The sequence below is a fragment of the Schistocerca piceifrons genome, chromosome 8, assembly GCF_021461385.2.
Source record: "Schistocerca piceifrons isolate TAMUIC-IGC-003096 chromosome 8, iqSchPice1.1, whole genome shotgun sequence".
In the NCBI taxonomy this organism is placed as follows: domain Eukaryota; kingdom Metazoa; phylum Arthropoda; class Insecta; order Orthoptera; family Acrididae; genus Schistocerca; species Schistocerca piceifrons.
Window position 1 is genome coordinate 34,111,677 of NC_060145.1, and position 25,155 is coordinate 34,136,831.

The window sequence follows — 25,155 nt, forward strand, 5'->3', positions numbered from 1 at the left end:
GGACAGTGTGAGATCAGGAGCGCCGTGGTCCCGTGGTAAGCGTGAGCAGCAGTGGAACGAGAGATCCTAGGGTCAAGTCTTCCCTCGAGTGAAAAATTTAATTTCTTTATTTTCGCAGTTATGATCTGTCCGTTCGTTCATTGACGTCTTTGTTCAATGTAATAAGTTTAGTGTCTGTGTTTTGCGACCGCACCGCAAAACCGTGCGATTAGTAGACGAAAGGACGTGCATCTCCAATGGGAACCGAAAATATTTGATCGCAAGGTCATAGGTCAACCGATTCCTCCACAGGAAAACACGTCTGGTATATTCTATACGACACTGGTGACGGCATGTGCGTCACATGACAGGAATATGTTGTCGACCCACCTAACTTGTACACTTGGCGAATGGGTAAAAAGATTCTTCTACCTTGCCCGATTTAGGTTTTCTTGTGGATGTGATAATCACTCCCAAAAAGTGATGAAAACAAAAGAGTTTGTCACATAAACTGCAACAAATGACTGCAACAGTCGCACAGTTTTCCCTGTGATCTGTCAAAACATCTGTTTTTTCGTTTTTAAATTTTTCCGTGTGTAGACCGTCAAATCCTGCACATGTCCAAGCAAATCTGAACATGTCCTGGAATTTTGGAGAGCGAAGTTGATTGTGTGTGTGTGCCTGAACTTTGATAATTGTCTGAAAATAAAAAATTAAAATTTTCACTCGGGAGAAGATTCGAACCAAGGACCTCTGGTTCCACAGCTGCTCACGCTAACCACAGGACAACGGCGCTACTGCGGTAGTACTACCCTAACTTTATATATGTTGAGCATGGACTACTCAGTTTGTATATTTTGCTTATTTTTTTCATAGTTCCACACAACTTCTTCCTGTTTTCTCGATTGATCTGTGTTCAGTTTTTCAAGACCTATCCACTGTGCCAACTTATAACTAAATCTGAGGGGGGTGCGATGGGGCGGTTCCCTTGTAAGAATGTATAAATATGCAAATCAAATAAAGTTTTGCATCACCCCGGTTCCCAGAACTTCTGTAGACAGATGTTCACTGTGGTTACTGTATCACAGACACAGTCCCTTTGACTGTCAGAGATGTCACTAACCCCCCCCCCCCCCCAAAGATGTAAACAACCAAGAATGAGCAGCACTTATTAGGTCTGGTTACTGCGTTTTTCACAGCCGTAGACGATCAGACGGCACTCAGCAGGGCTGTCTGCTCAGCAAGCAGTACCTGTGCTGAGTTAAGATGTGAACACGTCCATCCCCTGCCGATGAGGCACGTACTCCTGTTGAACACCTTCAATCATTTGCACCGAGCGAGTTGCGGCAGTGCTAGCACACTGGACTCGCTTTGAGGAGGACGATGGTTCAAAGCCGTGTCCGGTCATACCGATTTAGGTTTTCAGTGATTTCCCTAAATCGCTCATCGCTCCAGGCAAGTGCCGGGATAGTTCCTTTGAAAGGGCACGGCCGATTTCTTTCCCATCCTTGACACAATCCGAACTTATGCTTCACGTCTAATCTCGATGTCGACGGGACGTCAAACCCACTCTTCCTTCTTTCCTTCAGCCATTTGAACGTGGCCCTATATTGGGCCTGCAGGAAGTTGGAATGACGTATCGACGGATTGGTGCACAAGTTGGGACGTAGTTGTTGTCAGCAATGATCTGTGGAACCTTCCCACATGCGTAGTCCACGTTCTGGAGTACCACGTAGCACAGTCGTATGCAGAAGTCTACGCACTGTGTGACCAGCCTTCGTGGTGTGGGGGAATCATCAGTTACAACTCGTGGTCACTTTTGGTGTTTCTCAAGGGTAAAGTAACCAGTGGTCGCTACATCGTACAAGCTGTTTCCCCGTGCTGTTGCAGTTTTTTCGACAGGAAGGTGATGTGCTCTTTGAGCTGGACGGTGCACGCACACATACGGCTGCTGCGGCGAAACGTGATCTTGTTGTACAACTGCCCTGGCCAGTAGGCTCACCAGATCTCTCGCCAACTGAACGTCTCTCGCCAGCTGAACAAGAATCATTGCCGCATAACAACAAAACGTACAAGAAGCTTGGGACAATCTATCGCGGGATGCCGTTCGGCCCCTTTATGACCGTTTGCATGCGAGAATACACGCCTGCATTGCAACTAGAGGAACGTATAGTTTGTTGTGATGTGACTATCTGGGGACCCTTCAATGGGACATTTGTCTTTCATTTGGTCTGAAATTGTTATCACATACTCCTACAATGATGAACTGTCTGTCATTTGTCGACAAAATAAGCTTGTTCTTGAGGGTGGTGCCTTCTTTCCCCTTCTTTCCTCTGATGCCGGTCTGGTAGTGTGTACTCGAAGTACCTGACATTCTGTCTGCGAAGTTGTAGTCTATGGGCTCCTCACCGGTCATCTGATCCAGAGCGCACCATTAGTACCTTGATTCAAGGAAAATCATCGCCACCAGAGGCAAAAGCTGTGGGCAGCAACGTCTTGATGACAGAGGCTGTCGCAGGTTGTAACAACAAGTAGATGGGTCGCCGTGTAACAAATCACTCCTCCTTTCAGTAGTGGACAACAGCGACAACTGGTGAACTGTCTTACAAATAGCACGGAGAATCGTCTCCTTGCTACGGGCTACAGAAGCTCCCACCTCACACAAGTACTGAGCAAACACGGGATACCTAGTTCGTTGTGACAGTGGCCCATCTACCCGGAGGACCCGGGTTCCCGGGTTCGATTCCCGGCGAGGTCAGGGGTTTTCTCTGCCTCGTGATGACTGGGTGTTGTGTGCTGTCCTTAGGTTAGTTTGGTTTAAGTAGTTCTAAGTTCTAGGGGACTGATGACCGTAGATGTTAAGTCCCATAGTGCTCAGAGCCAGAGCCTACCCGGAGGGTTCGGATAGTAGCTGGGAGCTTTTCTGACAATTTTAAGCTGGCGCCTTGGCAACTGATGGAGCCCCTCGTGGAAACAGAAAGTAACAGGCAGGTCGGGAAGGAAGGCTGGTGTCCTCTCGGTATGTATGCGGGGAATTTTTGTCTGCGACGCTGAGGTGTCGTCGACGGCGACTATGGAGCGCCCTGAGCGTAGCTGCCAGCAGATAGCGGTTCATGTCGGCACGAATAATGCCTGTCATCCTCGGGTCCTATAGGCGGATGGCTGAATTAGTGTAGACAACAAGCCTCCCACGTGGGGTGCAAGCTGTTCTAGCATTTTGCAGTCTAGCTCTCAGAACAGGTTGGATTCCTTAGGGCGTAGTCTGGTGTAAGACTTCAACCAGAGGAACAGACGAATCTGTGATTATCTTCGATGCTGTTTTCTCGGCTACCACTCGGAGAAGTACAGAGCGTCTTTTAACAATCAGGCGTACATTCCAATCAGAAAGCGATTTCTAGCGTGGTAGAGTACATATGGTGGCATTTGTGTTTTTCTTTTTACGATCGAGGAACCCCTCCAAATGTGCGATAAATTATTTTCTGACTTCAGAGGGGGAGAAAGAGGATATTAGTATAGTAAAATAAAGAGAGTAACAGTCCTTATGCAAAAAAAAGTGAATACAGTGTTAGCTGACTGCAGGAGCTTCCATGAAAACGACCCAAAGCCCACCTCCCTTATTGATTCCCATACAGCACTAAGGACACAAAGTTTGCTGAAACCACCTGTGGATACCAACGAAGTTCTTAAGTCCTATTGTGTTATATACCGCACATATAGGTTGGGCTCCTGTGTTTGAGCCGAGTTTATAGCAGTAATTAACATATTAATCTCTAATGAGGATAGAGAAATTCCGAAGACGAAATAATTTTGCTGAAGACAAATCTGCATCACTCATGGTAACTGGATGCTTTTGCCGAACTACAACGGTAAAACTTGTAGAAGGCCGCTCTTAAATTTACTGGTTGTGTTACAGTGTTAGGGGGAGATTTCACCTTACCAGGTAGGGACTGGGAGACTTACGTGAAAAGGGCAGGTGGTGGGTGAAACGGGACCACTTTCCCATTTCTATCCTTCCCATTTCCATTCCCTTGCCTTCCTGCTCTGTCTTCCGTCTCATTCCGTCTTTTACCCTTAAACCCTTTTAAAATTATTTAATTAGTTTTGCAAAGAATTACAGCCATATGCTCCAATAGTACCAGTGCTAATGAAGCTTTACATACACCAGGGCATTGTCCTTGTTATTATATTATCTGACGGTTGGTGGGAGTGTTGTTACCACTTATGTACTTTATCCAAAGTTGATGATTGCTAATCCAACCCCAGTATCTATTTTAAGTTTTATGTAAATAATTTCTGTTATATTATTTCACCAAAGGTTTTATAACACTACGTTCAACTTTCGGTTTTATGCAAATAACTCTTATATTATGTGCAGGCCTTAATTACGCGTTTTCTGGTGTGACATAATTATTGCTATTAATTTTACTTGTTACTTTATTAATTTACCATTTCCAAAGATATTAATGACTGTCAGTTGTTTGCTCTTTGGAAAAGATAGGCTGGAGGGGGAGATGGGTTTTTGGAGGCAAGTTTTAACGGCGGTTGAATGCACGTGGCTGGTCGTGATGGAGCATTTTGGAAGTGGAAATGTGTTTGTATCATCCGTAAATACACGACGATAATTCAAAGAAAAATTCTGCAGATTATTATTTCGCCATACACATATAGGAAGACCAGTTGCAGTAAGACGTAGCATTTCCTTTCCTAGCGGAACACTCTACAACCCGTGGAATTTAAGTTAAGTGTTGCCTTTACCAGCAACACACACAGCAACAGAGAATTGACTTTATAAATACAACTCTTTTAGCTTTTCCGGACGTTTATCTGGTGCAGAAGGAGACACATATGTATGAGCCTTCTGTAACAGCATACATTACTATTCGATGTAATCTTTAACGTTTGAAGAACCCTCTCATTACACCGACTGGAAAATTTCATGAGGCAAGGATACGTGTGATATTGCCCTGTATGCATTATCCCAAAATTACCTTAGAGCAATGAATTAGAAAAACTACTCGTGAGGCTAACGTCTTAGATATTTAATTGCATACAGGCCACAACTTCTCAAATCTGTTAATTTAAAGCAGTTATCATAAATTCGCTATGCAAGGGGGCTTCAAAAAGTGAGTTACTTATTATTAACGTTGGTCAAGTAACTGTTTATTGAATGCTGAGCTACACGCCAAAGTAACCTGATTCTATTTCAAACACAGTCACCAAGTCTTTGCGGTTACAACATTACTGATCGTTCAGTTCTTCGACGTCAGATGTCCCTTCATTGTCACGGAGCTATTCGATAACTGCTGTATAAAAACATTCTTTCCTCTCTAGATGTTCCTGCAACTTGCCGAAAAGATGGAAATTGTAGCCTGTAAGATCTGAATTTCCACGTCGGTGCGGCGTTGGTCAAATTGTTGGCAGCGTTTGTCTAAGGCTGGACGTGACACTGCATTTGATCCACATACGTCCAGAACTTTGTAGTGAATCTGTGTGCAATTTAGATGTTTTGCCCACAAGAATCGTATTTTCCCACGTACTTTCGAGTACGTTTCCAGATGTTGCTCAATTTCAGTCGCACACTGTGATGTACCTGTCAACTCTGCTGCAGCAGACCTGATTCTGCAGGGCATCCGGATTATACATTGTCTTCTGACAATGCACCACTATTGTTGTGCAATGGTCTTAGTGCGGCACGACATGCATAACTTACTTCCTGATGTCCCTACGAAGCACCACTTATTATGTGCATCAACAGCAATATAAAATGGTGGAAGATTATGTTTCTGCTTAGCAATTGCGACAAGATTCATAATTTTTGATTATTTGAGCAAACGACATCAAACATTCACCTCTGAGACTCAAAACGTCAAATACAACTGATAAGGGTTCAGTAATATCAGGTACGTGTTGAACAAAGCTGCCCCGAAAGCAAAGAGAGTTTCGGATGGGGCTCGTAAATTCGACGCCTTTCTTGGTGCTACACTTGAGGAGTAGACTTTGTGGCAACCCCAGCTTTCAATCTGTCCGTTCTCTCATCATCACAGAAAACGAACACGCCACCACACTATAGACACACGTTCATTCAGTAAACTACACTCAACGCTTAATACACAACTCACACATAATGTGGGGAAAGTGGTCATTGTGCATGGAGGATGAAAACCCGTTCTAACGACCACATTCAACAGATGCATTTAATACACAACTCACAAGTAACCTGAGGGAAGCGGTCATTGTGTGTGGTGGATGAAAACCAATTCGACTAGCCCCTAACGAGCTGAGTAGAGATTAAATATTAAAACACAATCTTCAAAAAACTTTTATACTGTTACATACATACAGCACATATACATACACTTTCACACATACCTATCTACCTACCGACATATATGTTATATGAACACACACACACACACACACACACACACACACACACACACACACACACACATATATATATATATATATATATATATATATATATATAAGTGTGGAAGTATATATATATAAGCGCGTGCATATTCAAATACAGAGATATGTAAACAGGCAGAATACGGAGCTGCGGTCGGCAACACCTATATAAGACAACAACTGTAAGGCGCAGTCGTTAGATCGCTTACTGCTGCTACAATGGCAGGTTGTTGTTGTTGTTGAGGTCTTCAGTCCTGAGACTGGTTTGATGCAGCTCTCCATGCTACTCTATCCTGTACAAGCTTCTTCATTCCCAGTACCTACTGCAATCTACATGCTTCTGAATCTGCTTAGTGTATTCATCTCTTGTTCTCCCTCTACGATTTTTACCCTCCACACTGCCCTCCAATACTAAATTTGTGATCCCTTGATGCCTTAGAACATGTACTACCAACCGATCCCTTCTTCTAGTCAAGTTGTGCCACAAACTCCTCCCCAATTCTGTTCAGTGCCACCTCATTAGTTATGTGATCTACCCATCCAATCTTCAGCATTCTTCTGTAGCACCACATTTAGAAAGCTTCTATTCTCTTCTTCTCCAAACTATTTATCGTCCCTGTTTCACTTCCATTCATGGCTACACTCCATAAAAATACTTTCAGAAACGACTTCCTGACACTTAAATCTATACTCGATGTTAACAAATTTGTCTTCTTCAGAAACTCTTTCCTTGCCATTGCCAGTATACATTTTATATGCTCTCTACTTCGACCATCATCAGTTATTGTGTTTCCCAAACAGCAAAATTCCTTTATTACTTTAAGTGTTTCATTTCCTAATCTAATTCCCTCAGCATCACCCGATTTAATTCGACTACATTCCATTATCCTTGTTTAGCTTTTGTTGAAGTTCATCTTATATCCTCGTTTCAAGACACTGTCCATTCCGTTCAACTGCTCTTATAGGTCTTTGCTGTCCCTGACAGAATTACAATGTCATCGGCGAACCTCAAAGTTTTTATTCCTTCTCCATGGATTTTAATCCCTACTCCGAATTTTTCTTTTGTTTCCTTTACTGCTTGCTCAATATACAGATCGAATAACTTCGGGGATAGGCTACAACCGTGTCTCACTTCCTTCCCAACCACTGCTTCCCTTTCATGCCCCTCGACTCTTATAACTGCCATCTGGTTTCTGTACAAATTGTAAATAGCCTTTCGCTCCCTGTATTTTACCCCTGCCACCTTCAGAGTTTGAAGGAGACTATTCCAGTCAACACCGTCAAAAGCTTTCTTTAAGTCTGCAAATGCTAGAAATATAGGTTTGCCCTTCCTTAATCTATTTTCTAAGATAGGTCGTATGGTCAGTATTGCCTCACGTGTTCCAACATTTCTAAAGGATCCAAACTGATCTTCCCCGAGGTCGGCTTCTACCAGTTTTTCCATTCGTCTGTAATGAATTCGTGTTTCTACTTTGCAGCCGTGACTTATTAAACTGATAGTTCGGTAATTGTCACATCTGTCAACAGCTGCTTTCTTTGGGATTGGAATTATTGTTCTCTTCCTGAACAGGTTATCAAGATTTACATGAGTCTGAATGTGGTGTTATAGTCGGCGCACGGGCTACGGGACACAACATCTCCGAGGTAGCGATGAAGTAGGGATTTTCATGTACGACCATTTCACGAGTGTAGCGTGAGTGTCAGGAATCCGGTAAAACATAGAATCTCCGACATCACTGCGGCCGGAAGAAGATCCTGCAAGAACGGGACCAACGACAACTGAGGGGAATCGTTCAGCGTGACAGAAGTGCAACCCTTCCGCAAATTGCTGCACATTTCAGTGCTGGGCCACCAACAAGTGTCAGCGTGTGAACCATTCAACGAAACATGATCGATATGGGCTTTCGGAGCCATAGGCCCACTAGTTTACCCTTGATGACTGCACGACAAAAAGCATTACGCCTCGCCTGGGCCCGACAACACCGACATGTCACCAAAGGGACTGTTCAAGTTGCTGGAGCCTCTGTAATGGTGTGGGGCGTGTGCAGCTGGAGTAATGTGGGACCCCTGGTACGTCAAGTTACGGCTCTGACAGGTGACACGTACGTAAGTATCCTGTCTGATCACCTACATCCATTCATGTCGATTGTGCATTGCAACGGACTTGGGCAATTTCAGCAGGACAACGTGACACCCCACACGTCCAGAATTGCTACAGAGTGGCTCCAGGAACATTCTTCTGAGTTTAAACGCTTCCGTTGGCCACCAAACTCCACAGACATGAACATTGCTGAGCATATCTGGGATAGCTTGCAATGTGCTGCTCAGAAGAGATCTCCACCCCCTCGTACTCTCACTGGTTTATGGACAGACCTACAGGATTCATGGTGCCAATTGCCTCCAGCAATACTTCAGACGCCCGCATCTCGTGGTCGTGCGGTAGCGTTCTCGCTTCCCCCGCCCGGGTTCCCGGGTTCGATTCCCGGCGGGGTCAGGGATTTTCTCTGCCTCGTGATGGCTGGGTGTTGTGTGATGTCCTTAGGTTAGTTAGGTTTAAGTAGTTCTAAGTTCTAGGGGACTGATGACCTAAGATGTTAAGTCCCATAGTGCTCAGAGCCATTTGAGCCAATACTTCAGACATTAGTCGAGTCCATGCCACGTCGTGCTGCGGCACTTCTGTGTGCTCGCGGGGGACTACATGATATTAGGCATATGTACCAGTTTCTTTGGCTCTTCAGTGTTTATGTGTGTGTGTGTGTGTGTGTGTGTGTGTGTGTGTGTGTGTGTGTGTGTGTCTGTGTGTGTGCGTGTATGCATACAGAGCCCCTTTAAACGTTTCAGTGCAAATATCTCTGGTACAATAACAGATATCGAAAAACGGTGTGAGTGTGAGGTAGACACTCATAAAAGGAAATAGAAGTTCAACACAAACTTATGTTATTTTTATGGACACCCCATACCATTTCCTACTCAATCAGTAACATGAAAAATCACAAAATGTATGGCGGTGGTTGCATCGTAATACATCAGTTATATCCTGAGAAAGTGCAAAGTGAAGTTGATGTTTGAAACAAAGGAAATCTGCCACCATTGCACACATCGAGATGCAAGCATGATTTCCACATATCAGTTTGTGGCAGGATACCCTATTATTATCGTGGCGACAGTGACAGGTTCCGTACGTAAATAATATGGCGATTATGAGAACGTGGGGTTGACGCTTTCATCTCGATATGTGCAATAGCGGCACGTTTCGTTTATTTAAAGTTCCAATCTGACTTTCCAGTTTCTTGGTTTGCGATAAAACCATCGCTGTTCCTTTTGTAATTTTTCGTGTCATTGATTGCGTAAGAAATAATACGGGGTGTCTATTAAAAAAACGTAAGTTTTTTTTTGAAACTAATATTTGCTTACGTTTCACACTGTCTCATAATATTTATTTTAATAAGGCCCTGTTTTGCATTCATACCAGTGAAAGTCGTTTTTCAACAACTATTTTTGTTCCACAGTTATTTGCGCTGAAACGTCTAAGTGCGCCACTCTTTATATAATTTGTAATGGGTATAAGTGTGATCGTGCACAGTGTACTGAACAATACTACGGTATTATTTATATGATTTACATAATAATAATTAGAGCTATTACAAATCGTATATTTTTAGTTTGGTTGGTACCTCCAAGTACAGGTGGCAAGAACAAGTCATTTATGCTTCTTTTCTCCTGGGCAGCAGGTCAGGTGTAAGAGTGGGCACAGGGATGAAAATGGTCAATCTATGCTGTCAGACGTAGTCCACTTAGTTGAGCAGTTACCGCAGTACAGCAAACATTAGGTTGTGAAGTTTATGAAGTGTTTGTGGAAGATTGTTCGATGCAGGAAAAAAAAAAACAACCAACACACTTATGTGTATACATATTAAGGTACCACATACAAAAATATCTGCACTTATATCCATTAAACCGTGATACATATTTATCATCTTGCCAAATAGATGCATATGTATGGCAGTGCTGTGAACTCGTGTACTCGGTCTCGTTTCTACACTGGTATAGTCCACTTATACCCGACAACATACTGAAGTGATGAGTTTTCGGTTGAACGGGCGGTGGTGGAAATTCGCAAGTCGAGTTCGCATATGACGTCATAGGACAGTCTGGTGAGCTTATCGAGTGTAAAGAGTTAATTGCTCATGCCTATCTCACATTGTCGAAAACTGAACAAAATTCGATCATATGGAATGTCACACTAATCAGTGTGACTGGAGTGAAGAATTCCTGGGAAAAAGAACACAACGTAACGTCTGAACAGGAGAAATTTTTCAAACATAGGATTTGAGGAAAGGCCCGTTATGGTCTGATTACCCGATTGCCAAACAACCGCAGGAAATAGTCACAGCTCTTAAAGACCTGGGGCCGGCCGTGGTGGCCGAACGGTTCGAGGCGCTTTAGTCTGGAACCGCGCGACCGCTATGGTCCCAGGTTCGAACCCTACCTCGGGCATGGATGTGTGTGATGTCCTTAGGTTAGTTAGGTTTAAGTAGTCCTAAGTTTTAGGGGACTGATGACCACAGATGTTAAGTCCCATAGTGCTCAGAGCCATTTGAACCAAAGACCTGGGAGAGTGCAAAAAAAAAAAAAAAAAAAAAAAAAAAAGTTCAAATGTGTGTGAAATCTTATGGGACTTAACTAGTAAGGTCATCAGTCACTAAACTGACATACTACTTAACCTAAATTATCCTAAGGACAAACACACACACACACCCATGCCCGAGGGTGGACTCGTGGACTCGAACCTCCGCCGGGATCAGCCTTAGATCGCTCGGCTAATCCCACGCGTGGGAGTGTGCGTACAGAGCGATTTAAAGAGGAGTAACCACGTAAAACTAATCATATGCGATTTCAGTCTTTCTCGGCGTATTCCACTGATGAATTGTTCTCGAGTTATCAGCCGAGTGGTGGCGTCGTCTTGTCGCAGTGTCGAAGTGAAGATCTTCGCCAGAAGATGATGGGTACGAAACTCATTGAAACGTTGTGACAAGACGACTCCATCACTCACCTGATAGACCGAGAAGAATTCATCAAATCTAATCGTATCAGACAAATTCGTTCAAGTGTGGTCCTACTACAAAGGTGGCAGCTTACGAAAGCCTAGTTCGGTCGTTAATTGGATTATCCTTCTTAATCTGGGATCTCACCAGATTGAGTTAATACAAGGAACAGAGAAAATCAAAGAAGAGCAGCACGCCTTATAACAGGTACTTTTAGTAAGCTCCGGGTACTGCCACAGAGATGCTTCTCAAACTCTAGTGTCAGTCACTACAAGAGACGCGTTGAAGGTCACAGAAAGGTTTACTGTTAAAATTTCAAGAGCGTACATTCCCAGTAGATACACTGATGAGCCAGAACAATATAATTACTCCCCATCCTGAGAATGAATGCTGCCTGAGAGCGTTGTGGGTATGTGAGGTATCAAGGAAAATATACAGGGAGAGCAGAGACGAAAGGGGAGTCATTCTAGGGTCAATACGAGACACAAATAGGGGAACGGCACTGATATAAGCGACGTTGATAAAGGGCAGATAGCTATGACACGGCACCTGAGAATGAGCGTCTAGGAAGCACCTAAGAGTGTAGGCTATTCTAAAGCTAATGTCGTCAGGATTTATGGAAAGTGACTGAAGGAGACCACGAGTAGGCGATGAAGTGCTGGACGTCGTCGCCTCATCACAGAACGTAGTGGTGGGCGGTTTGCCTACTCTGAAACAAGAAAAAGGCGGCGGCAGCGATCTGTGAAAGATATGATTGCAGAGTACATGCTGGTGCTATGGTATCACGTAACCCTACTGGCGTTTGACAGTTCGTGGCGGAATAGCAAGTTTCCGTCCGACGGCGGTAACAGTCATGCAGGATCTGGCGGACCCAATGGCGCGCGCCCTCAGAGCCACAACTCCAGTGGCACTGGACTATGAGCGCCATCGGTCACCGCCATGTAGGACTGCAGATGGTAGCCACTCAACCGACTTGCACTTGGGGCGTCTTCGCTGCGACGCCATCATTTATGCTTAGTACAGCGGGCCTCATCCTAGTTGACATTGTGATAGTTGGACTCTATATCTTGATTCATTATTTATAATGAGTCTTCATTCGCTTGGAGAAATACACTTAAGAAAAATCTTCTGTTCCTAGTGTTAACTTGTTGGCTAAAAATTTCTGCTGTCATCGCCGGACCTCCGTTGTGTTGCAGAATGGCACGCATCCTAGTCTGGAAATATTTTCATGAAGTAACGTAGCAATGAAGTGCTGTACTTAATTTGCTTTAAAATACACTCCTGGAAATTGAAATAAGAACACCGTGAATTCATTGTCCCAGGAAGGGGAAACTTTATTGACACATTCCTGGGGTCAGATACATCACATGATCACACTGACAGAACCACAGGCACATAGACACAGGCAACAGAGCATGCACAATGTCGGCACTAGTACAGTGTATATCCACCTTTCACAGCAATGCATGCTGCTATTCTCCCATGGAGACGATCGTAGAGATGCTGGATGTAGTCCTGTGGAACGGCTTGCCATGCCATTTCCACCTGGCGCCTCAGCTGGACCAGCGTTCGTGCTGGACGTGCAGACCGCGTGAGACGACGCTTCATCCAGTCCCAAACATGCTCAATGGGGGACAGATCCGGAGATCTTGCTGGCCAGGGTAGTTGACTTACACCTTCTAGAGCACGTTGGGTGGCACGGGATACATGCGGACGTGCATTGTCCTGTTGGAACAGCAAGTTCCCTTGCCGGTCTAGGAATGGTAGAACGATGGGTTCGATGACGGTTTGGATGCACCGTGCACCATTCAGTGTCCCCTCGACGATCACCAGTGGTGTACGGCCAGTGTAGGAGATCACTCCCCACACCATGATGCCGGGTGTTGGCCCTGTGTGCCTCGGTCGTATGCAGTCCTGATTGTGGCGCTCACCTGCACGGCGCCAAACACGCATACGACCATCATTGGCACCAAGGCAGAAGCGACTCTCATCGCTGAAGACGACACGTCTCCATTCGTCCCTCCATTCACGTCTGTCGCGACACCACTGGAGGCGGGCTGCACGATGTTGGGGTGTGAGCGGAAGACGGCCTAACGGTGTGCGGGACCGTAGCCCAGCTTCGTGGAGACGGTTGCGAATGGTCCTCGCCGATACCCCAGGAGCAACAGTGTCCCTAATTTGCTGGGAAGTGGCGGTGCGGTCCCCTACGGCACTGCGTAGGATCCTACGGTCTTGGCGTGTATCCGTGCGTCGCTGCGGTCCGGTCCCAGGTCGACGGGCACGTGCACCTTCCGCCGACCACTGGCGACAACATCGATGTACTGTGGAGACCTCACGCCCCACGTGTTGAGCAATTCGGCGGTACGTCCACCCGGCCTCCCGCATGCCCACTATACGCCCTCGCTCAAAGTCCGTCAACTGCACATGCGGTTCACGTCCACGCTGTCGCGGCATGCTACCAGTGTTAAAGACTGCGATGGAGCTCCGTATGCCACGGCAAACTGGCTGACACTGACGGCGGCGGTGCACAAATGCTGCGCAGCTAGCGCCATTCGACGGCCAACACCGCGGTTCCTGGTGTGTCCGCTGTGCTGTGCGTGTGATCATTGCTTGTACAGCCCTCTCGCAGTGTCCGGAGCAAGTATGGTGGCTCTGACACACCGGTGTCAATGTGTTCTTTTTTCCATTTCCAGGAGTGTATTAATGATTTTGAGCCGTGTGTGTCTCATGATCGCGCCATCTCTTATTTTACATCCTGCTTTTTTTCTTTTTTTTTTTACCATACTGCCACCATGTTATGTTAGTTTCAGTTTCTGTTGTCACTGAGTTGCTGCTTTGCCTGGCCGTGAGCGGCAGCAGCAGCGCTTATCGATATAGCCCTACCGTATTATGTTTGCTGACTGCTATTACTTCCCAGTTGACATCTGTCGTGCAACGAGTTGGAACACGCATGCAGTGCAGTCCGGACCTGGCAGTCGTAGAGTTGGGACCCCCCAGAAGTCGGTCGGGTTGGAGCAGTAGTGAGGCTTGGACAGCCATGACTCGCCCGACCGTCGCAGGCACACATGACTTGAACTGGGGACGGTCTTGCTTGATCGTCGGTTGATCGTCTTACCGGACGACATGTATTTGCTCGCCGGTCGCTTATGGGTTGGCGGTGTGTGTCTCAGCTCGTGATTCGGCCGTGTCATTGCTCGGTCACTGCTTTTAGCATTGGTTGCGTTCTTCGTCCTAGTGTTTGTGAAATTGTGTGTAGCTTGTGATGTCGACTGCTCGGTTATTTTAGTGCCGTCTCTGTGCTGGTGTGCAAGTAGTCGGTCGGTTGGCGTGGAGCAGCGAGGAAATCTCCACGACGTGTAGTTTGGCTGGGCCTGGTGGCGGTCTCTACGCAGTGTCGGAGTGTGTGGGGCTGTTCCCATTGCTACGAGGTCCGTGTCTCACCGACCCTGGACACGAAGGTTGAGTTTAGATTTAATTTACCAGCAAGTCAAGACTGTTCACATTGTGCCGTTTGGTTCTCGTTGTTTGGTGTTAGGACATTCCCGTGATCAACAAAGTGTGTGTTCGTGTTGGCAAAGGTTTAGCCGCCATCTGATGGAGTCTAACTGTATTTGGTTATTTGCAATTGAACTGCACCAGCGGAATTTTCTGTCTTGTGGCCGTTAACGTTCTGGTTACTTGGCCTGTCCGATGAAGTAAATTTAGGCAGTGTCCTTTCCTCACTGTGTTGTCGCTGTGGAGCACGGTGTGTAGTTCGACAGCTTAATGTATGCTTGGTTGTGGGCGTCCATGACTTTTACGTTTGCAGTTGTGTGCTGGTCGAGTGCAGCGCACGTTACCTTGTCGCTGGGTCCGTTGGCTTTGTATTGGTTGGGTTGTCGTCGGATTGAGAGTGATTGGGCCGACTACCTGTCGCAACTAAGTGAACATTACTATTTCAAGTGCTGACCAACCTCCGAAACTTCTGAGCGCCGTTAGCTGCACTGCCTTTTCTGTTGTGTGTGTTTGTGTGGCTCATAGCCGATGGTTTTGAATTAAAGTTGAATTGTTTTTAGCGGTGTTTTAAGTCATGGGCCTTCAGCCACTTTAAAAATAAAGTTCCTTGCTTTTCAAGTGCAGCCTGATTAATATATTGTTTAGAGATAAAGCCTTAGGCCTTCTGCCTAATAAAAATTATTTTAGTTGTGTTTTAAGTCATGGGCCTTCAGCTGTTTTAAAATTAAAGTTCCTTTCTTATCAATTGTTAGACTGTTTGGGGTCTTCAGCCTAATCTAAGATAAGGCTTTGTTGTTTAAATTTATTTTACCTTGGGTTTTAAGTCATGGTGCCTTCAACCGTTTTTGAATTAAGGATCTTTGTCTTTTGAGCATCAGACTGTTTGGAGCCTTCAGCCGAATTGAAGATAAGGCCTTCTGCCTTGTGTTTTTTTTATTTAATTTTTACCTTGACTCTTAAAACATGGGCCTTCAGCCGTCTTTAAATTAAGGTTGCTGCTTTTCAAGTGTTAGATTTTGGGTCTTCAGCCAAATTGTAGAACTGTAAGTAGGCTGTTTAGGTTTTTTTATTGGTAACGCCACCTCTGTATGAAAATAACTGGCTGTGCTGTGTGCAGTCTGCGGCTGCTTTGCATTGTTGTAATACTCGCCATTGTAGTGTTGGGCAGCGGCAGCTGGATGTGAACAGCGCGTAGCGTTGCGCAGTTGGAGGTGAGCCGCCAGCAGTGGTGGATGTGGGGAGAGAGATGGCGGAGTTTTGAAATTTGTCATGAACTGCTATATTTATATATGATGATATCAAGGTAAATACATTGTTTGTTCTCTATTAATATCTTTCATTTGCTAACTATCCCTATCAGTAGTTAGTGCCTTCCATAGTTTGAATCTTTTATTTAGCTGGCAGTAGTGGCGCTCGCTGTATTGCAGTAGCTTGAGCAGCGAAGATTTTTGTGAGGTAAGTGATTTGTGAAAGGTATAGTTTAATGTTAGTCAGGGCCATTCTTTTGTAGGGAATTTTGAAAGTCAGATTGCGTTGCGCTAACAAAATATTGTGTGTCAGTTTAAGCACAGTCACGTATAAATTGTTTAAAGGGGACGTTTCATATGTCGACCCTTAGCCGAGGATACCTCACTGGAATCTTCTGATTTTTTTTTCTTGTAGTTTGTGTAATTAGTGTAGCTTTTGTTTATTGCTAGCGCGTAATTGTAGAGAAAATCTCCTTTATAGTTGCAGTCTTTCATTGTTGTACAGTAAAACAGTTGTGGCATGCATGTAGATTTGCACCAAGTATTTCGCAGCTGCGCTTACAATTAAGTAGACATTATTTCCATTGCTATGTTATTTTATTTTGCTCTTCAAATTGTGCTTTTCTGTGTTATCGTGTGAAATATTGTGACAATAATGGCGTGTGAAAAACGTAATACTAGGCTCCAAAGTAAACTGAGAAATGACAGTGAAGACGAAAGCAGTGTGTTAGCGCCACCGAGTAATGAATTAACTAATGTTCAAAGTAGTAATTTGGTAACTGTGCATAGGGAAATGGAGCGGGCGGCAAACAATGGTGTAGACAGTGAACAATTAGAGAACAGGGAAGCATTATCGATCGATCGGTCGGCAACAGCTCGCCTCAGGAATCCGAAATGACAGGAAACAATCTCGCAAATACTGTAGATTCAGGTTTTGGATCCTCACCGTTTTCTCAAATAAGTCAAGACACATTTTCTGCTTGTCAAAATGTGAATGTTTCCGGTGCAAATTCACTGCCGAAAAGCACTGAGGAACATGTTCCAGACGCCAGTGCATTGTTATTACAATTAATACAGCAAATGGGACAAACACAGCAAAAGCTTCAAAAGTTAGACACAATGGAACAAAATCTTCGAAAGTTAGATACAGTGGAACAAAATCTTAAAAAGTTAGACACAGTGGAACAAAATCTTAAAAAGTTAGACACAATGGAACAACATCAGAGACAAACACAGCAACAGTTAGACACAATGGAACAAAATCTTCAAAAGTTAGACACCACACTTGAACAAACACGTGAAGATTTAACTACTGAGTTACATAACATTGAATCGAAATGTCAAAAAGTCTGTAATGACGTAAAAACACAAATTTGTGAGCATTTTCAACCTATTTTTTCGCGGCATGAAAATGCATTACAGAATCACGAAGCAGCCATAAAAGAACTGCAAGTCATTGTTCATGAAAATCATGAGACCTTGTGGGCTAAAATTGACTCAGTTGCATCTACCGATTCGGTTACGCAACTTGCAATAACTCAGGAAAACTTAAAGGACACAGTAGATTCGATTTCAACACAAATGGACACTCTGAAACTTGGTTCAGAAAAACACACTGAGGAAATGTGTTCACTATCGGAGAAAGTAGACGAACTTTCGGATCAGGTCACTAACTTATCTACAAATGTAGATGATGATCTGAATGACACAAGACCTGTAGCCTTCACTGACACAGAAGAGTATGAACAAATTAGAAAATTCAAACAGAATCAAAATCAAATCAATACACAGTACAAAAGAGAAATCCAGGAAGTACAAGATCAGCTGACACAGGTAATACAAGAATTACGTATTTCAGAGGATACTCGCGCCCCAATACGGGAAGAGGGACACAGAAATACGGAACAGCCACAAAATAATAACACAGGGCATTTCGGAAGTTATGAAAGAAATTGGCAATGTGCACCGAATTTTGATATGGAACGGCCGACACGACCTAACAATGACCGATATGCGACTCGCCGACATCATGATTTTGACTATAAGCTGTTCATTACTACACGTAAATTCAAAACATTTAAGAATTCTGGCAATGACATTCATCCACAAGCATGGCGCCATCAATTCTCGCATTGTTTTCCTCCCAACTGGTCGTTAGAACACAGATTAGAATTTATGTGTGGCTACTTGGAGAATGAACCAGCTGTAAGAATGCGATTGCCACAGTGAAGGAGAGTTTTACCATGCCTTCCTCTCAGCATATTGGTCTCAAGCCACACAAGACCAAGTAAAACATAGCATCATAATGATGAAACGTTTCGAACAATCTGAATTTTCCAGTCTTATGAAATATTTTGAAGACATGTTGCATAAGAATCAGTATCTTTCAAACCCATACAGCCCCTTAGAACTCATCCGCATTTGCTTAATCAAATTGCCTGAACATTTACGACATATTATTTTGGCAGGACGTTGCAAAGACGACATTGAAGCATTTCAGGGACTCCTACAAGAATTAGAAATTGACACAGACAGTCGCCGGATGCGAAAACAGGAAAACAATCACTACAGGTCACATACGTCACAATTCCGTGATGACAGAAACAATAACTGGACACGAAAAGGCTATTCTTACAACGCAAATCGTGACCAAAACAGACACCACCCATATGACAACCGCTGGCAGAGTAATAATAGTTACAGAGAAAGATCGCATTTCTGTAGTAATGACCATCACAGAGACAATCAGAGAAACAGACAATATGGGAACCAGAACAATTATTATCAAGGGAGGCAGAATAACTTCAGACGCAACAGTTCAGCGCAGAGTTACGATTCAGGGAGAAATTCTCCACCACATGACCGACAAACCAGAAACTATGTAAACTACCGACGAAACGACAGATCTGAATTCCATCAGAACTGGCGGGCTTCAAACAGAGCAGGGCACACTCGACAAGGTGAATTTGTAGATGTTAGGTCTCCTAATCCCAATAACGGCGCACGCCAACAAAGAGACAGACAATGACTCGCACCGCAGGCAGCCACGTGCGCGGGCTGGCTCAGGGAAAAATTACATAGACGTTAACAGTGAGAAAAATTTTAGCATTCTTTACCGATGTACCATATACCATATGATAATTCCACTGAAGCTGAAACTCTGCGTACTAGGAAGAGTAAAGGTTTACACCACATTTCACATGTAAAACCGTTTATTGAAAGATAATCTGCTTTTTAACTTTGTCATTGCCATAAAACTTTTCACTTTACATTACTAGTATGCTTTGTCAGACTTAGAATCTGTTAACATGCAACAATGTTTGAAGTTAAATATCCAGTCAAGAACCAAGAGAACTTATTGAAACAGAAATGACGAATGCATTGTTATAGTGAACAGACGTCACAGTGTTATTGTGTGTGTACATTCTTGCTTGTTAGTTGCACGATTATGGAACGACTATAAGGCTTACATACTTAGAACATTTACCAGTACTGCTAATGAGATTTTAATGCAACATTTTGGTTTACTTGAAAATATATTCTGGATTTAAAGTACTTTCAGTGAGATACCAGATGGCACAGTGGTTAGTTTATGTGACAGCTACACGATTTTATCACGACGCTACTAATGAGTGACAATTTACAATGTTGCTTTTGCAGTGTTTCTGTTTTATATCTGCACGGTTTTCTGTTTTATTCTGGAAAGTAAAACAGGTTTTAGTAGTAACTTTTGTGGTATAGCTACAATGAGACTGCCTTTTCCGTAGCACAACAATACGTTACAGCACAGTACTTTCCTCATCACGGCAATAAGTGTAATAACTAAGACATTTATACGCAAAGCATTTCACTTTTGTGTATTATGAGGTAAGTACATTGACTTCTGCAGAACTTAGCTTTCGGAGGACGATAACTACGACACTTCCACACAGATTATGTTGCAACAAGACGCTACAGTACACGTATTTGAGTGATTAATTTTGTACTTAAAACATTTATTTTTAAAGATTTTTGAATTACAAAGAAAGTTTTCCGTGATACATTTCATTCCATTGCTGTAATCTGTAACACCTGAGGGTACAATTACATTAATCTTCAGGGGGTTCACGCCTACTTTGCGTACCATGTGTGTGGCAACCACAAGGAACCCTAGCTAATATGGTATTTGCTTATACAACTTTACACATCGGTACCATATTTCTCTAACACACAAATTACACAGCTATCTGATCATGTAACTGAGAGATAAACTTTTTTTATTACATCAGTGACAGATGTTTACGCAATTACACAGTTGGATAACTTCACACTTATGAAATTGTATTTTGTCTGTACTTTGTGAAATGCTCATATTTTTTCGGAACCATTGTGATACTATGAGAGCTTTGAATGATATATTTGGTAAGGGAGCATGATTTTAAAGTACGTTTGAGGTAGATGACACTATTGAAATGAGCAGAGAATTTTTTTTAGGTTTTGAAATTATTGCAGGAAGCTACGACGATTTTGAGAATTGACTGAGATGTTATGATATTATTGCGACGACGATGTGTACTATGCTGTTGAGATATGTTTATGATCAATAAGATGATGCTACTGTATATGAGGAATAAGAAGTATGTTGGAAACCAAGAAGCGTACTTTAAGAGTTATGAAATGTGCGTAAATGCGTGACTGTATCACAATGCTGACGAATATTTTATTTGGACACTTATATTTATAGGGTTTTGTTTCTACACATTTGCAACGCAAATTCTCGACCCGTGAAATTTTGTATATGAGACTGTCACAGTAGCGGAAACTGCTGTCGTAAATATTTCCGTAAGAAAGTTAAGTGACCACCTGCACGTAATGCGTCGTGGGCACGCAGCTGTGTCAGACGCCGACAGAACAAGTCATTAGTGAGTGCCTCATCAGAAGCACAGGTAGAATAAAAGAAAGGGGAGGCCATTGTCCTCGCTATTGACATTTCCTTGTTGAAAGCATACTGTGGAGGTCGTAATTTATGATATTTATTGAAATGCCTAATGAAACGATGAGAAACATTTCACGGCTATTGTCTTGCTAGTTGAGAAAAATGCCATATGGCTTGCTTTATGTATTTATTTACACATTTTGTTTAATATTAAGTTTCTAGCTGCACTGCAGCATTGGTTAAAATAAAATTTAATGTATGTACTAATATAGTTATTTTATGCCTACAGATCCAGTCAATAAGAAATTTATGATCTACTTCCAAGAAAACGAGGGCACATAAATATACATTTCCTTTCACAGGAATTGCATAAATAATTTCTTTACGATTTGGTAACTTATCTGCTAGTGTAAGTTCACGTGATGCATCACTCTAGTGTTAAGATGTGACATAGGTATTAGACATGGCCATTTTAGTGTAATATTTTTTCTGCTTGAGCTATGTCATGTTTAGGTATAAGTTGCTGCTGTTTGCCAGGCATAGTGTTATTGAATTTGACTTTGTATTATTCTGTTAAGCCAGTTTTACTAATGATTTATTTTTATTGTTTGCTGCACATTGCCTTAGATTAGTTGTAATATTACAATTGCTTTGCTAATCTCTTAATGCTGCTTGCTTTGCAAATCTGCGTTTTTTTCATTGCTGTTTATATTAATTGTTTAATGTGATGCTGCATTGCCTCGTCCCTTGGTATATATATCTGAGCTCAGTAGATTTAAGTTAGCTTAAGAGGGGGTAGCCTCTAAGAGAATGAGTTGCGATGAATTGGAAGAAATGCATTGAGAAGTTATACGAAAAAAAGTACAGAAAACAGGTTTAGGTAGGGTTTTCTTGGAAATAAATGTTGAGGTACGAAATGTGTGAACATATAAATACAGAAAGCATGCTTAGATAGAATTTTTTTGGTGGAAACAAAGGATGAAATAAGAGGAAAGATATATGAAGTTTTGGGTTGGACTGCAGTACCAAATGTTACACTGAAAACGAACCCTGTCCTTTCCTATTGGTGTTATCCCACTATATGTTTGTGTACCCTTGTGTATTTGTTTTCTTCCTGTCTCTGTGTACTGTTTCATAGAACTTTTTTCTCTTCTAATACTAAGTTACATTCACTATGATGAGGAATACTGTTATCCTCGAATACAATTGGCATTAATAATGTGTTATTTACTTTGTAAAGATGTTTAGACATAATTTATTCTGTTTTGTGTTAATGCTCATGTGTGAAGTTGATGTTTCGAAAGTTATTCTGATCTTTTATATATGTACTCATGTCATAATTCCTGTAACACTGACGTATATGTCTATTTCTATTCTTTTGTAAAGCCTTTATTAGTACAAATGTTATCTGTATTATTATGTCTTTAATGATGTATTTTGTACCTTTGTTATTGTTTTCTTATGTTATAAAATTATACTTGACACCAGTTCATCAAATTAAGTAACTTGTAAGTTACATTTCACTGCACACATTTCTGTTGGTCATAGTATATGGACAATATGTGAGCAGTTGGGACTGTTAGTGTTTGCACGTGTGTTAATAATTCAGCAAGGGACTGGATAACAGCATTGCTGGTTTAAGGACATTTCAAAAAAAATTTTCTGCGCGTGCACAAGTGGTGGTTTATGGACTTGCTATATTCTCCACAAGAATCTTCGATGTTGATTGTGCACCTGCACAGTCGCACGGATGGCTGCTAGCCATCTCTACAAGGACTACAGTGGGTCTGCATCTTTGATGGCCCACCAATACCATTATTTCTACAAGGACTACAGTGGGTCTGCACCTCTGGTGGCTCACCAATACCATACTCTCTACCAGGACTACAGTGGCTCTACTCTGTGATGACCTACCTACCAATATTCTTCAAAACGTCGAATGACTCTGCTGTGGGTTTGCTCTGTTGTGGACCAATACCTGTCTCCATGTCAAGAGTCAGCACTGTCTTTCCGTTGGAAGGACAACACTACTTCTTCAAGACTGCATGGAAATCCACTACTTCCCTGTGCATTTTCTTTTACTGCTCAGACTTTGAGAAAAACACTGCAATTTTACTGTGATGGACGATTAGGACTGTCTTTATGGACTGTGAGAAAATTTGAGCTATTGACCAACATTGTATCAATAAGTGTGTGCATTTGATTTCTTTGTTATTGTAATTATGAAAAATTTTTTCAAATCTGTATTGGCCACTGCCCAATCCAATTTGTAAAATTTTTTGTGGGGAGCATGGGGGCTATGTAAGTAGGCTGTTTAGGTTTTTTTATTGGTAACGCCACCTCTGTATGAAAATCACTGGCTGTGCTGTGTGCAGTCTGCGGCTGCTTTGCATTGTTGTAATACTCGCCATTGTAGTGTTGGGCAGCGGCAGCTGGATGTGAACAGCGCGTAGCGTTGCGCAGTTGGAGGTGAGCCGCCAGCAGTGGTGGATGTGGGGGGGAGAGATGGCGGAGTTTTGAAATTTGTCATGAACTGCTATATTTATATATGATGATATCAAGGTAAATACATTGTTTGTTCTCTATTAATATCTTTCATTTGCTAACTATCCCTATCAGTAGTTAGTGCCTTCCATAGTTTGAATCTTTTATTTAGCTGGCAGTAGTGGCGCTCGCTGTATTGCAGTAGCTTGAGCAGCGAAGATTTTTGTGAGGTAAGTGATTTGTGAAAGGTATAGTTTAATGTTAGTCAGGGCCATTCTTTTGTAGGGAATTTTGAAAGTCAGATTGCGTTGCGCTAACAAAATATTGTGTGTCAGTTTAAGCACAGTCATGTATAAATTGTTTAAAGGGGATGTTTCAGAACTTTCTTAACATGAGGCTTTCTCTTTGGCGTCTGAATTTTGAGTTAATGGCTTTTATCCGTTTTTTTTTTTAAAAATTAAAGTGGTTGTGCCCTTAAGGCATAAGATAGTGTGGCGTATCAGCCGATAAATAAGTTCAAGAATTTGTACTCTAATGTTTGGTCAAATAAATAATTTTATATGTGTTCGAGTGTAACTGACAGCCGCTCATTTTGGCCCCTTTCCGCAACTCCAACTACCTGTCCTGTCCTGCGGGTTTAGCAGGGCGTCACAGATTTTTCTCCCGTTTATATGAAATAATAGAAGGGGGCAGAAATTATCGTGAAAGTAATAAAGTAAAAACTTAACGACAATTTATTTATAGTATACAATAAAAATTGAAAATAGCGGATCTGCTACCTTTGTCTGCATATTAATCCTGTATCTGCTAGTAGCTCATGAAAAGGGAGAAATTAACATCAAAAACAGATTTCTTCAAACACGGTTTTCACAGCTTTGCACTGACTGTTTGTAATGCCCAGGTAGTGGTATGCGCCCCGATTACAACATTATAGTTGAGCAGAGTTTCAGAAAATTAGGATGAAGAAGAGAATAGTTGCAACATTTTTGCCAGTATTCAATCACTTACGACTTTTCGAGAAAACATTAAAGTATATCACAATAACTTTCCTCGAGGACTATTCACGCAGTTGTTTCTGATGCCTGTTCGAATCGGCAATATGGTCTGGGCCAGCTACATGTGTGAAAGTATTTTTTTGCCGATAAAACTAAAAAAATCGAAGCTCCGGAGTTTTTCTTACTGACGTTCATCCGACTGGAGCAATGTGTTTGATGACGAGTGATGGAGTTAGAAAGACATTTAAAGACAAATTTAGAGTCATGAAAATAGATGTTGCTTCTCTTTTATAAGTAACAGGGCAGCTCTGAACTTAACACTTCTGTATAAAGTTAAATGTATCACTTTAACAGATATTTAATAAAAAACGTGTTCTTTGTTTATTACGTGATGTGGCTCTGAGCACTATGGGACTCAACATCTGAGGTCATCAGTCCCCTGGAACTTAGAACTACTTAAACCTAACTAACCTAAGGACATCACACACACCCATGCCCGAGGCAGGATTCGAACCTGCGATCGTAGCGGTCACGCGGTTCCAGACTGAAGCGCCTAGAACCGCTCGGCCACCCCGGCCGGCTAG